The sequence below is a fragment of the Megachile rotundata genome, chromosome 14 (assembly GCF_050947335.1).
Source record: "Megachile rotundata isolate GNS110a chromosome 14, iyMegRotu1, whole genome shotgun sequence".
NCBI classification, from domain to species: Eukaryota; Metazoa; Arthropoda; class Insecta; order Hymenoptera; family Megachilidae; genus Megachile; species Megachile rotundata.
The window spans coordinates 4,980,879-4,995,562 of record NC_134996.1 but is presented as its reverse complement, the minus strand read 5'-3'; the positions used below and the strand labels follow the sequence as shown (position 1 = coordinate 4,995,562).

The window sequence follows — 14,684 nt, the reverse complement described above, 5'->3', positions numbered from 1 at the left end:
ATCTTTTCTATAGTGTTTATAAGACCTGTAATGTTTGCAGAACGGTGTGAATTTATTCTACAATGAAAAATTAAATATGTAATTGAAGAAAGTGAGGTTCAGGATTTTAAAAGCAGAAAATATTCGAGGAATGAAGGGAAAGGATTCCATTAATACGTGTTAAAGCTTTTAACTTAAGCGCACTTATAAAAGTATATTATTTTCTTTTTTTTTCAACTTCAGTATCTATTTTATCAACTGATTACTAACTACATGATTATTTAATAATTTACGTATGAAAATGAAATTAACCACGCTATTGTAACAATTACAATAGTTTTGATGATCAAATAATTTATGAGATCAAGGCTGCTTTAAATTTTCGTGTTGAAGAACAGATTTTTCATAAATTCATGTTAGGAAACTAGTATAATATGTCAGAAAATTACCAGTTTATAAATTATTGAATACCAGTTAACAATAATTCTAATCACCTAACGACAGTAAATAACTCGAATTCTTGTTAATATCTAATCTGAATGATCGAATTTTTGTTAGATCTTAATTATGATTATATCTAGTCTTTTCATCTAATTTTAATAAAAAATTTAACAAATCTCAAATATTAAATTACAAAATTCACAAATATTTGGATGTACAAATTTGAGTGGAAATTGAAAAATAATGTATGTGGTGCGTCGGAATATTTCCCAAAATATGATTGTAGCAAGAAAACGAAGCAATATCTCGGTAGAAATAGGAAACTATAAATGAAGGACGTAAGATTAAAGGAGAGTCTACGTCATAACTAACGTAGTAGTTAGATGCTAGTAACCTTGCCAGTAGGTAGACAAATTTTTGCGTTTCTTGTTCTGCCTATATCACGTCTGTTGCTGGAAAAAAGGCAAAAGAGTAAAGAAATGATTTTCTTTCCAAAACCTACAAATCCTTATATTCTCAAATTCCTGGACCCTCAAATATCTAAATTTCCAAATTCTTAAATTCTGAAATCTCTACATCCCCAAACTTCTAAATCCTCAAATTCACACATCCCCCGATTCTCTAATTCCTAGACACCCAGATCATTAAATCTCCAAACTGCTGGTTTGTCAAATTCTTAAATCCTCAAATCTCCAGATTTCCATGCCACCAAATTCTAAAATTCTCAAAAACGCTTAAAAGAAAATTTTTTCTTTCCTTTCTCGCCTTGCCTCTCCAATTTTGGGTACAGACACAGTAAGAAACACAAAAATTGATACTGCACAAAGCTACTGACGTTAGTTACTGACATAATGCAAACGCTCCTTAAGAATGCTGACAATCAGATGTGAATAATAATAAACTAAAAATACTCGTTAGAATATATATCACCAAATTCCTAGACCCCTAAACTATGGATACCTAAAATCCTAAATTCGACAACCCCCAAAATTCCCACCTTCCAAAACCCCTAAATTTCCAATTTTCACAAACCCGTAAATTACCAAATTCCAACAGCCCAAAATTCCCAAATTCCACGACCTCCAAAATTTTCAAATTCTCAAATACCCAAATTCGAACCCTCCAAATTCCCAGTCCCTAAATGCTAACCTTGCGAATCCTAAATTTCTAAATTCTAACCCTCTCTATTCCAAAATTCCTAAGACCCCAAATTCCTAAGTTTCCAAGTTCCCTAGTCCCTAAATTCCCAAGCCCCCAAATTTCCAAACCCCAACTTCCCAAGTCCCCAAATTCCAAATTCCCTAGTCCGGAAATTTCCAAATCCCCAAATTCCTAAGTCCCCAAATTTCCTAGTTCCCAAATTCCCTAGTCCCTAAATTCCCAAGTCCTTAAATTCTCAAGTCCCCAAATTTCCAAATTCCCAAATTCCTAAGAACAAGAATATAGTGTTATTGCTGTTATAGGAACCTATTAATTTGAATCCATACAAAGCGTCCAGAGAAATTAAAAACGGTATATTATTGTATCGATAGAAACTTAGATCGAGGTCCAATTCTTACGCTATGGTATTGTATTCTAAAACCAAATGATAATTTCACAGTGAAAATTTCTTATTCAAATGTTTAAACCAACGAACAGTACAGCGTTATAATAACACAACGAACGTGGAAGCTATTTCAGTCACTTCGTCTAATTCACACAGCTCGTTACAATATCTAGACACACTTATTCCCGTGTGCATTCTGGATGAACAATTCAGCTACTGGGAACAAAGACGTGCAACGAGCAGCTTTGAACTCGATAAAGGGCTCTCGCAAGATTTTCACCCAACCAACAGGGTATTATCAAGTGCTAGATAAAACGTGGCGCATTAATACGGCACCGTGTTGGCCGCAGAACCGTCGACAAATTAAGCTTAACATTATTTCCATTAAAATTGCGAGTACGCCAGAGTTCTGGCGTAAAACCGTAGCCACGCGACCACACGAAGAGCTCGAGATTAGAAATGAAAAGGACATAGCTGCGTGTGTGTTCGTGTGTGGTCTTTCAGTCGTGGAAGCACTTCAACTTTCCTCCCGTAACTTGATATTGCATTAATGCGATATACGAAAGTGTTTGATGCCCAACGAAGGCCAAGTCGACCGCAATATTTCGTCGTTCCGGTGTCATATGGTGTGACGCCCAGGGGTATTGCGTTTCCAACAGGACCAGCATTGAATTAAAGGGGACCAGTTATTAACCTATTGCCGCCTAGGTTATTATAAGACGTTAACGGGTGAAATTTTACTCTATGCATTTTTTCATTTGAATTTCAAAGCACTACTTTAATTTGCATACATTTTTTGGTCGTTATTTTAGTTTTTTGCGAGATTGCTAACATTTCGCACACGAAAAATGACTCTCACTCACCATTCAGTCTAAGATAATAATTTGAAATAAATATTTTTTAATCGAATCTACAGTATTATACATATGGTGTATAGTGAAGCAGACATACTGGCAATCAGTAATAGCAAAAAAAAATTAGTAATGTTAAAAGAATTCAGCAAACTTTTTCTCAAAAGCATAATACCTGATGATGGCAAAAATGCCTTCGAGTGCAAAGGGTTAATTTTAACCCATTGCAGTATTTTGACGAGCCAGACTCGTGGCGCACTTACGGTTCAAATGTGACAAATCTTGCTTGAATATTTAATACAATTCAATTTGAAGTTCAAGTACGATTATAATTTGTATAATTAAAGACCGTTGAATATTAAATAATACAACATTTTGACTTTCTTGAATGATTTTATACTATTGTAGTTAATCACTTCTGACTGACCCACGTGACAAACTAATCATACGGCAAGGGGTTAATCCGGTCATGGTGTCCTCATATAAGCACTAAATAAATACTTTTTTTTTTTTAAATAGTGGTTTATAGTCGCATCAACTACCCAGGTTATTAGAAACTGTTGACCAGTTTACGGAGATAAGGTTATAGTCGGAAGTGGATGGTTTGACATAACTTTTTCATAGTTGGGTGAGGATTCCTATAGTTTTACAAAATTTTAGTAATGTGTCTTGATACGCTGTTGATGTGCTTGCTTCGATGAGGTTGTTCTTGATGTTTAATCTTCTTCTGGCGTGGTCATACTTTCTGCATTCCAATATTATGTGTCTGATGGTTATGGTTGTGTTGCATATATCGCACCTTCTGGGGGAACCGTTTTCGAGTATGTATGAGTGAGTCAATTTGGTGTGTTCGGTCCTAATTTAGGTTACTGCCACTTGATTTTTTCTATTGTGTTTAAGGTTAGTTTTTAAATTGTAGAATTTGTCGAGTTGTTGATGGGTTCAGCTGGCTTTGTATTTTTTCCATGTAGAATCCCATGACTGTTTTAGTAGTGTCGCGATATAATTATTGACGTCCGTAGAGGTGTTTAATATCGGCTGGTTTTCTGTGACTGTAGTCACTGCAATTTTTGCCTGCAGGTCGACCATGGTGTTCCCGTAGATATCCATGTGGGAAAGAACCCACGCTATGATTACAGTTTTGTTATCTTTGGTTAGTGTATCATATTTTCCCTGAATTTCTAAGTGCATTTCAGTGGTGTATTTTATGTTTTGAGTTTTCCGGATGGTGGAGAGGAAATCAGAGAAGATAATGAGCTTGGACTGAGGAGATCTGTTGACAAGGTTAAGTGCTGATAGGATTGCGTACGTTTCGGCTGTATGGATACTATTGTAGGGGTGTAGACCATAACTGGACGTTTCTTCTTGGGTGAAAACAAATAAATACTTGATATATATAAATTTGGTTAATTTTATTGTTTATAACCGTCATCCTCGTATTATTACAATTGCAGATTCTATTTGTGTCTAATATCTCGGAAATATTTTACACAATTGAGAAATCATAATTTAATTCAAGGAACTGCTCAGCAAAGCCACGATTCTTTTTTTCAGGGATAAATAAGTCGTGACCGAAAGAGTTAATGTATGGGGAGGTTCTATTGTTAACTATGTTGAACCCTTTTAACGCGGAGAATGTTGCCTGGGATTTCTGCACCTATATTGTTTTAGCTGCTGTATACAATACATGTATTTATATTGTTTTAGGACAAATAAATATGCAGGTTGTACATCTTTATTTATATTGTGGTAGCACAAATAAATATACATGCTGTATATCTGTATTTATATTTTTTTAGCACATCAGCAAATTTCCGCGTACAAATTTGATGTTTTTATATTTCCATATTCAGAAGTTCCTAGATTTTTGCTATTACACAATTTTATTATCTGTTCATTTCTACATTTATGGATTTCTCAATTTTATAATTTATGTAATTCGAAACAAATTAATTGTTAAATTATAAAATTACAAAATTGCTGTATTACTAAGTTTTTAAATTGGTAGATTCTTAAAAGAATGATCCGCATTTCTAAATTTTTTAATTTTTATACTTTTAATAATAAAGTTTCTAAGCTTCCGAAATTCTACAATTTTTAATTTTTTTCGACAAAAATTCTGAATTTTTTAAATTTCTTTCTGAATAAGGATTTTCTGTTTAAATATTCAATATTTATATTTTGAACATTCTATCTTCTTAAATTTTTAAAACTATAAATTTGTAATCTATTTCATTTAAAAATTCATAATTTGTAAAAAGTTTAAAATACGGAATTTCCACGTTTCTAAATATTTAAACCTTATAAATTTTTTAAATTATACACTTCTACATTTCTAAATTTATAATTTTCAAAATTTTTAATTATTAAAACTAAAAGTTTTCAAATATTACAATTTTTATATTTTAACACAAATTAAAGTTTTTTACTTTTAATTTATAAAATTTTTAGATTTCATCCATCTTCCCAAATTGCTGTATTTTTTCACTTCAAATTCTGAAATTTTTAAATTCCCAAATTTAAAAATTATTACACTGCAAAAATATTAAATTTCCAAGTTCGCAAACTTTTAAATTCCCAAACATCTAAATCTATACATTGAAACATTTATAAATTCATAGACATCTAAACTTTTGCATCTCTAAATTTTGTAAGATAGAAGGAAATACAAATTTGTTTGTACTTTTATATAAATTTTATAAGCGACTAAAAATAATTAACAAAATATATACTGAGCTTAAATATCAGTAAAATACTTCAAATTAATACTATGTACTTTTTCCTTGAAATAAATACTGATATTACCATAGTTTTCCACACTTATTGTACAATCATAATATGAACTACCAATTCAATTTGTATTAAATTGTAAAGAATTCTTTTAGCTCAAATTGTTCGGTTTGTATTAAATTACCACAATTTACGACAACTACAAAAACCTGCGCTATTTTCTTTTTATCCCCGAATCGCATTAAGCACAAACCTTTCTTTTGCGCAGCCATTAATCATTCAAATGATCTTTTTGCATCGAAACGATATTAAAACTCTGAGTAATTTCGACGTCCTTTCCGCGAAGAAGAAACTTAGGAGACTAAAGTTATGCAACTAAAGGCAACATGTTCCAAAGAACACAGATTATTATAAAAGAAAAGCGGTCCGTGTTTCATGGCAGACGATGGTAAACTTAAATACAAGTTGAAGCTTTATGCTGTTTCAAAGAGTTTCCGAGTCGTTGGTATTTAAATTTTGTTCTCGCGCCGCGACGAGATAAATTATGGCGCAATTATCACGTTTTTACTCTTTTTTACTCGGGCAAAGAATGCTTCACACTGCAAAAGTGCTCCTGAATTCCCAGCTACACGCATACCGTGTTTAATTTATTATCCGACAAATTCAATGTTTAATGGCTTCAAAAGGAAATGCGTGAACGCTCGGCACAACTCGCTCAGATCTTGGAAACTGTAGACGCAATTAAACGGTGATATTGGTAGATTCAATTAGATGCAACGTTTCTAATTAGATTTTACGCTCAAATTTTCAAACGAAAAATTTCACGTCTTGGGAAGTGATGTTTATTGTCTATGAGTTTAGAAACTATAATGAAAATTAGGGCTGAATTATTGCTGCTTCGGTCTGTTATCTTAATAGTATAACAGCATTCATTTTAATTCATGAATATGTATACATATGTTTGAATAAATGTATGTAAATAATATTTATTATCAAAATTAATATCAAAATATTAATACATATAAAAATTAAGATCGTGTTATCGCTGCTTTAGTGATCTACCATCTTACAAACAAAACAGTGTTTTTTCAATTTATGAATATACACATGTTTTAATAACAATAAATGCAAATGAAAATGTATATAAAATTAAAATAATATATAATAATATTATATTAATTAAATAAAACTAGCAAAATTATAACATAATAGTACAGTATAGTTATTTTATTTATAATAAAAATAACAGGATGAAAACATAGCAATATATGTACAACAACAGTGTATTCTAACAAAAATAACAGTATTATAATACAATAAATCATGTTACAGATATTTAACAAAATACTAATTTAACAATGCACCAAAATGAATGGGAAGATTCACATGAAAGAATGAAACCATTGTAATCAATTTTATTTCAATTTTTCCGTTGCAATAAATACTTCAAGAGTGTCAACGTCAACGTTATCTTTATACGACTTAGCCGTTTTCAGCCGGCTATTATGTGAGAAGTTGGCAAGGTGCACCCCTACACATATAGTATCAAAATGTTCGTCTATGGCCACAGGTGTGTAAGTTTGTGTTATTTTTTGATATCCACTATCATTGATGAACAAGGTGATGTCAAAGATGGCATACTATGTTAAAAAAAAAACTTAAAATATCTTAGAAATTATCGTTCTTTTTACCATTATACCCTAATACTTTTTTATTCAGACTATTTCAGAGAATCAATTTATCTAAGAAAAACTATATAGTTACATTTAAAGAATTATGGGTCATTTTCGTTCCTCCAAAAATATTGCAAATATAAAAAAAGTGCACGCACTGTTATATCGGCAATAAAGAACAGTAAAACTTTTTCCTCTTTCATTTTGATAAGACACTTATTATTAACGAGAAAAACGTTTAATAGTAACGAGATACCACCTCTGTCTGTCGAAATTCCAGACATCAAACTTTCGGAACCAATTTCAAATTATCAAAGTAAGACACATGACAACCGATTTGAAATTGAGACGGATTCGTTTAAAGTTACTCTTCACACTCAAATCATCAATGACAAAGAACAGTAGTGGCTAGATAATTATTTGAAAGGCAATTCGATTTCCAATTTCGACAACTTTGTCATTCCTCGCATTGATAAACAATAATCTCACTTTACTCGCGTAGCGAGTGTACACTGCTAGTAATATTAAATTAAACGAATAAAAAATTCAGGTCCTCAATAGAATTTGTGTGTTCAATTATAAATTAGCCAGAAACATCGCTTTTCTTTCATGTAAAACGAGACCCGAGTTTCAAAAATGATTCTTTATGCAAACTACATTTTATTTTCATGACGCTGGTCAGATTATTAGTACTAACTGATATTTTCATAAAATTTTCTTTTACCATAACAGATTCATGTTATACCAACGTAACGTACTGTTTTCCTATTATAACGAAAGTAATTTTATTTTATGTTTGAAGAGATGTAAATTTTTGAACAAAATAGAAATCTTTCATTTAAAACTTTTTAAAATTTTCAGCGTCCTCTATATTTTATATATTGTAATTTTCATTATAACAATTAGTACAGTAATAAATGAGAAATCAAAATTCGAATAAGAATAAATGTTTTTACAGAACATTGGCGATGGAATACATCAAATTTAAAAAAAAGTTTACATATTCGGAATCCAGACAGCACTATTGTTTTTTGACATTTAATGCAAAGAAACAAACATTTGACAATATTATTTTCAGTCAATGATGTAATCACCGACGTTATCAACAATCTTTTGTTATTATATAATATTATTAAAATAAGGTGAAGTGGGATAAATGCAGACTGGTTTTTGAAAAGTTGATATTTAAACGTAAGTATTTTCAGTCTGCCTTGTAAATACTTAACGCTGTCGATATCGAACGCTTTGCACAATTACTACTATTCAATTAATATTAACTAGGATCTTAATCTTCCTTATACATTTTGATTTTGATAGGAAATTGTTTAAAATGTCAACTACTCTGCACTTTCCCCGAAAATGGGATAAGAGCGCAACTTGAAGTTAAATACATTGAAACTTTATTTCATGTGCAATGGGGCAAGAGCAGAATTATTAACAAATCTGCTATAAAATGCTTTTTACTGCATTATGCAAGTCTATACTGCAAACAAATACTCTTAGCTGAAATATAAAAGGGGATATAGTGAAACAAAACAAGGAAACAAACATATTAAATGGAGAAATTTCGCTCATATTATAATAAAAATAGCCTGTATACGCACTTGCCACGTTTACGAACTTACCTCACTTCACCTTATATAATATATATATGACCTTGAAATAACCTTGAAAAATTAATAATGCCATTTGACTCCACACTCGAAATATTAAAGAACACGTGTCAGTTCGTTTTTCTTAAATCACACAATATCAATTTAAATGGAACATGTGTACCACTTCTGGTATTTGGCTGGCTATTTCACATCAAACTGCAAAGAAATATTTCAAATTCAATTATTTACAAATAAACAAGTTACTTTAAAGTGAGCTGATAATTCGGTCTCCCCAATACACATTTGTTACACAAGAGGTTTGCAAAAAGAAATACACGCATGAGAATATTACGCGCCCCGTTGAATTCAGCGGCTAGAATATCCATTTGAATAATTTCAGCAGGCAAGCAATTTCTGTGCCTGACATTTTCAAACAAGAAACAATAAAGAACAAGATTTGCTGTTATCACACACTTTTTAACATATTCGACTAATTGAATATTTCCGTTACCTTTAAACCAAGTAATGAAAATGCGAAATTTGATTAATAATGTTTTCAAAGTGAAGATATTCTCATTGAAATGATCCGTTGAAATGACAAATATTTCAATCTCAGCCAGACTTGAGTACACACCTTTCTACACCTAGGCAGTAGCTTTATTTAACCAGACAGAGGTACAACGGAAGAGTTTGAACGGTATAGGGGTTGAACGACAGGATGAACGGGACCACATAAAGGCTGAAAGGACCATCCGAAACTCAGATACTACCCGTATGAACTGCCTTCTGCATTCCGTGTATTCTTGATGTACAGTCAAGAGCAAATTTGGCTTTTCTAGGGAAAATATGGCTACCAAGTGGGAAGAAACCTTTCACTAATTTTACACACTTTGGGAATTTCAAAATCTGAGCGCAAAGGAATTTGAGTACTTACGTTATATGTATAACTGGGGATTTGAAGGTTTAGACATTTGGAAATTTAGAAATTTAGGGACATAGAATTTTGGAGATACAGAGTTTTCGGGAAATAGAAATTTGTATATTTTAGAATTTATGGGTGTAATGATATGGCGGTTGCAGAATTTGGAGAGCTAGGTATCTGAGATCTTGGGATGTGGAGATGTATAGATTTGCTATATGGGAATATACTAGGGATTTGGTGAGTCAGAAATTTTAGAATCTAAAGATTTCGGGTTCTAGAAATACGAAAATCTTCGTAATTCTAGATCTGGGATATGGGGATCTAACAATATGGGAACCCATGGATTTGGTAGGTCAGAAATTTCAAAATCTAAAGATTATGAGTCCTAGAAATTTGAGGATCTTAGGATATGTGGACCTAGGAATATAGGGATCTACCAATGTGGAAAAAACTTGTGAATTTAGTGAGTGAGAAACAGCAGGATCTGAGGATTTCGGGTTCTAGAAATTTTAGGGCATAAAGATTTATGGATCTGAGGATATGGGAAACTAACAATATGAAAATCTATGAATTTATTGGTTTTGAAGTTCAAAGACCTAAAAATTCGATGATTTAAAAATGTAAGGTTCTCGGGATTTTAGATCCACAAACTTGAGGACCTAGAAGATTGGTAGTCTAAAAATTTAAGAATCTTGGAATTTAAAAATACTGGAATGCAACGTATGCTACTTGTTTTATCCTAATTTAGAATAGCATTATTAAACTATTCGCAATTTTTCCATTTTACCCTCACACTTTGGGGGGTTGTTTCATACCCTAAATACGTTTTACCGCAGATAAAAAAAAATACGTAGCCCCTAATTTTCCATGTACTATAACATATCCAAATTTCATAAAAATCGGAGAGTGACACTTGGGTAGGTTTACTTGTTAGTAATATAAAAAGAAATTTAAACATGCCGTTCAGTTAACGTGTTATCTCAAATAAGTACAGCAATTAGGGGAAAATAAATAGCTTATTTCGTATATTCAAGATTTCATATTACAATGTAAATATCACTCGGTTTCTTATTGGGTTCATGAGTTTTGTTCATTATTATGTCTGTTATTTAATTTATTGGTATTTAATACTGCAATTTGATATTTTGCTTTAATATTTAGGTATAATTTTTTTAATATTATAACTGCAAACTCATCAACGTCAAATACATGGTAAAAAAAATTGACCAAAGTAGAATTTTTACTATATGTAATTGCAAGGTTGTTTAAGCGGCTTCGAAAAAGGAGGAGGTTACTCAATTCGATCAGTATACATATATTTTTTTTTTTTTTTTTTATTATTATTTTTTTCTTTTTACAATCAAAGTGACTTGGTAAGAGTGTTGTGCGAATAAAGTTGGCAAGAGTGTTGTGTGAGTGAAATTGGTATGAATGACAAAAAAACAAGAGGGTATGTGATGAGAGAAGTGTGCAGAGAGATATGTTCCTTCTATACGTATTTTGAGAAAACTGCAGAATGTTAAAATACATCAATTTTCGATTAATTATACGTTAAATATTATAAAGTACAGTATTGTGTGAGTTATGTAAAGTAGTGTAAAATATTTTTTTCTCACAGTAAGGAGTATTTCATTTAAATATAAAATACGAAACAGTGTCCAACTAACTTAATTTTTAATCTTGAATATTTGACAAAAGTTCTTTATATAAAATATTTGACAAACATCAATTACTCCTCTTTCAACAATTCACTGTAGAATTCAAAATTTTAATGATAAAATTAAATTAACTTCAGAAATTCAAATTATTGTAAGACTTATTGAAAGTTTAAAATTCAAGAAAACACATTTCAGCAAATTTGACAGTTTTTGACGCAGTTGAAAATAATAAATAATTCAAAGGTAAGTTTCCCAACATTCGTGCAAGCACAGAGATCTATGTATCACTAAAATGAAATTTCAAAAGCGTAGAAACTGCAAAGGTAATGAAGAAATTAATTAACTAAGGCAGTTAAACATTGAATTAGAGCAGTAAAGTACAATTGCTGTTGCCGAAAAGCAAACTGTCTGTACTTTGCAGGGTACTTTCTCATCTCGTGGCACTGGCAGGCCAGCAAGCGTGGAATTTTGCACCCCTCGAGAATTTCGGGGCGATACGTTATCCGTTCGGGCAGGAGTATTTAATATCCTGGATATTAGGGAACGGAACTTAACACGAGCTACGGTAGACCGACATGAAATCAGGATCATAAGTGATCATTCTGCTTCCCATGGCAGCGATTTTGGATCAAAATTACAAACGTGACAGATACTCCTGCTTTATGTACCCGCTTTCTGTATTGATCTTCAGGTATACGTATTCATATCATAAAGTTATAATACGGATAGTTATACACATAGTAATACGTGTAGTCATGCTGTTAAGAATATATCAAATTTTCGTACATAAACTCTATGCATCAAGCGATAGACAAAAGATAGTTTACACTCTTGTTACCTTATACAGGATATCTCATAACTAGTGCAGGCCCCGGAAATATGGGGTAGTCACGTGATTCTGAACATCCTTCGCAGAAATGTTTTCCATTAATAATTGAGAAATGAAGTTTCAAAGCCCATTTTTGCAAAAAGAAATTTTGTTCAGAATCACGTCAATTACCATCTATTTCCGAGACTTACACTAGTTGTAAGACATCCTGTATAATTGTGAACACAGACATGTATTAATATTATCGTGTAGCTGCCTTCATATCATTTATCAATTATCAATTATCAATTTGTTGTAGAATTATATTGCTTTATAAACTGAAGGGACATGTATATTCGGATTTGCATCCGTTTCTTTATTCTTGGTCGTGATCCATTACTTTGTAATTCTAATATACATATATGTTACCGTGAAAGACCGAAATTGGAGAATGTCGACTTTCACCGGTGAATGTCAACATAGACCAAATACGTCGGTGAAAGATCGAATATTTCATTACATTCTTGTACATTCGGACCCTCACCGGTGTATGTCGACAATCACATGTATTCTCTAGTGAAGGTCCAAAAGAGAGGAGCCGACAAAGAGGCGACTGGCTCTCTCCCGCCAAATCCTCTGTTTTGCTGGGAGTCAGTCAGCTTTGTCAATCTTATGCGAGCTTTCATACGATGCGAGCAACGTTTTCTTAATTTTTTTTCCGATACCGTAATTTATACTGAACGGATACTGCAGTAAATCGTGATCTTTTTCTTGAAAAAAATTGCGGGTAAACGAGAAGACAATTGTTTTTATTTTTCTCAAGGAAAGTACTTTAAAATACTTTCTGAAGTGGTGTGTGCTATAACTAAGTGCAGCACACCTTTGGATTACAGACCATTAAAACGTTTTGACGTTTTAAAAATGAATGATGAAAGGAAATTAATTGTGCCATTCAAAACAGGGGAAACGAATATACGGTATTATGTTACCAATGAAGAATTGTTCAGTATACTATATGAAACTCACACCAGAATAGACCACGGAGGAAAAACACGTATGCTTAGAATGTACTATGTGTTTTAAATTCTTGGGCACTCCTCTCAGAAAAAGAGGCGCAAAGGTTACGTCACTCTTGTGACGTTTTATAGCGACTGAATTACGGAGAAGAAAATATAAATCTCCGACATGTTCAACATTCACCATTAGTGCATGGTGAATGTCGACATTTACCGGTGTAAGTCAGAAATAAGGGTATTCAGCAAATATTTCGGACATACACCAAGCGACTATATAAATGTTGACATTCACCGGCGAAATTCGACATTCTCCAGATTTCGGTCTTTCACGGTAACATATATCTATATAAGTAACACGTTTAGTTCAACGTACAGATTGTCAATCTACGAATTTCAAAATTCCAGGTCAAATGATCCAAAATTACGACCTGCAGCGTACAAACAGATAAAGGAACAAGTGTACATCGAGTCATCTCAGGAGCTTTACACGTTCAGCAATTAAAACAAATTTATTCCTGAAATTTTACATTTATAAATATTGAAATCTCTAAATTAGAAAATTTGAAGATTATCAATTTCCTATATTCTTTTATTAAATTAAACAATTTGTAGAATGTTAGATTTTCAAATTTCTAAATTCAGGTACTTCGAAGTTGTAAAATCTTTACTTGAGACTTTTAAACTACAAAATTGTTAGACTTCCAATTATAAAAATTACTAAATTTCTATACTCTTCCTAGTAGAAAATTCTTGAAATCTTAAAATTCTGAATTTTTTATTTTTGAAATAATAAATTGCATAAATTGTTGAGAGTTAAATTACGTAATTGCATACACTCATCGCGAAAATACAAATACATATACAAGTCTAGTAAGCATCAATTTATTTTTGACCTACTTTACCCAATAACATCAGTCGATTTATTAATTACATTTACGAACGTTTAACGGGCACCTACATTTAAGTTAAAACTACATTATAAAAGTAACTAAATACTACTTTGTACAATAACTCACCTCAATAAAAGTTAACTAAATTACAGTTAACCTTAAATTAGTATTTTAAAATAATTTTCGTAAGTGAAAAGAAGAAAGCTGAGATCTACCATTTTGACGAGAACCTAGTGTCAAACTATTTCAACAAGAATGTTCGTTTTATTTCCCGCGAGTATATATTTCCAGCAAACACATACAACTTTGAAGACATAAAATCTACGCAAAGGTAGGAATATATGTAGAAATGTTAGATACACTTTGAAATATGTACGAACAAGATGTTTGGAATACGAACAAGACCGATCGACTTTGCCCTCTGTTCAAGCATGCGGTAGCAATAAGCTTTGCTGGTAGACGATAGAGGAGTGAAAAGAGGAGTGCGATCGAGGTTCAGTTATGCTGGAGGATCTTCTCCTTCAGGATCCGTTGGTTTTGAAGATTCTTGGAAGCCGAGCTTCCCGAATGTAGGT

The 14,684-nt window shown here is 32.0% G+C and overlaps 1 protein-coding gene across 3 annotated transcripts in view; it reads right to left on the bottom strand.

The window, feature by feature from the left end:
• The window catches only part of Fas1 (fasciclin 1 Fas1 domain-containing), a 690,358-nt gene that overhangs the window by 581,492 nt on the left and 94,182 nt on the right, over nucleotides 1-14,684 (bottom strand). The gene's annotated exons all lie outside the window — the stretch shown is intronic.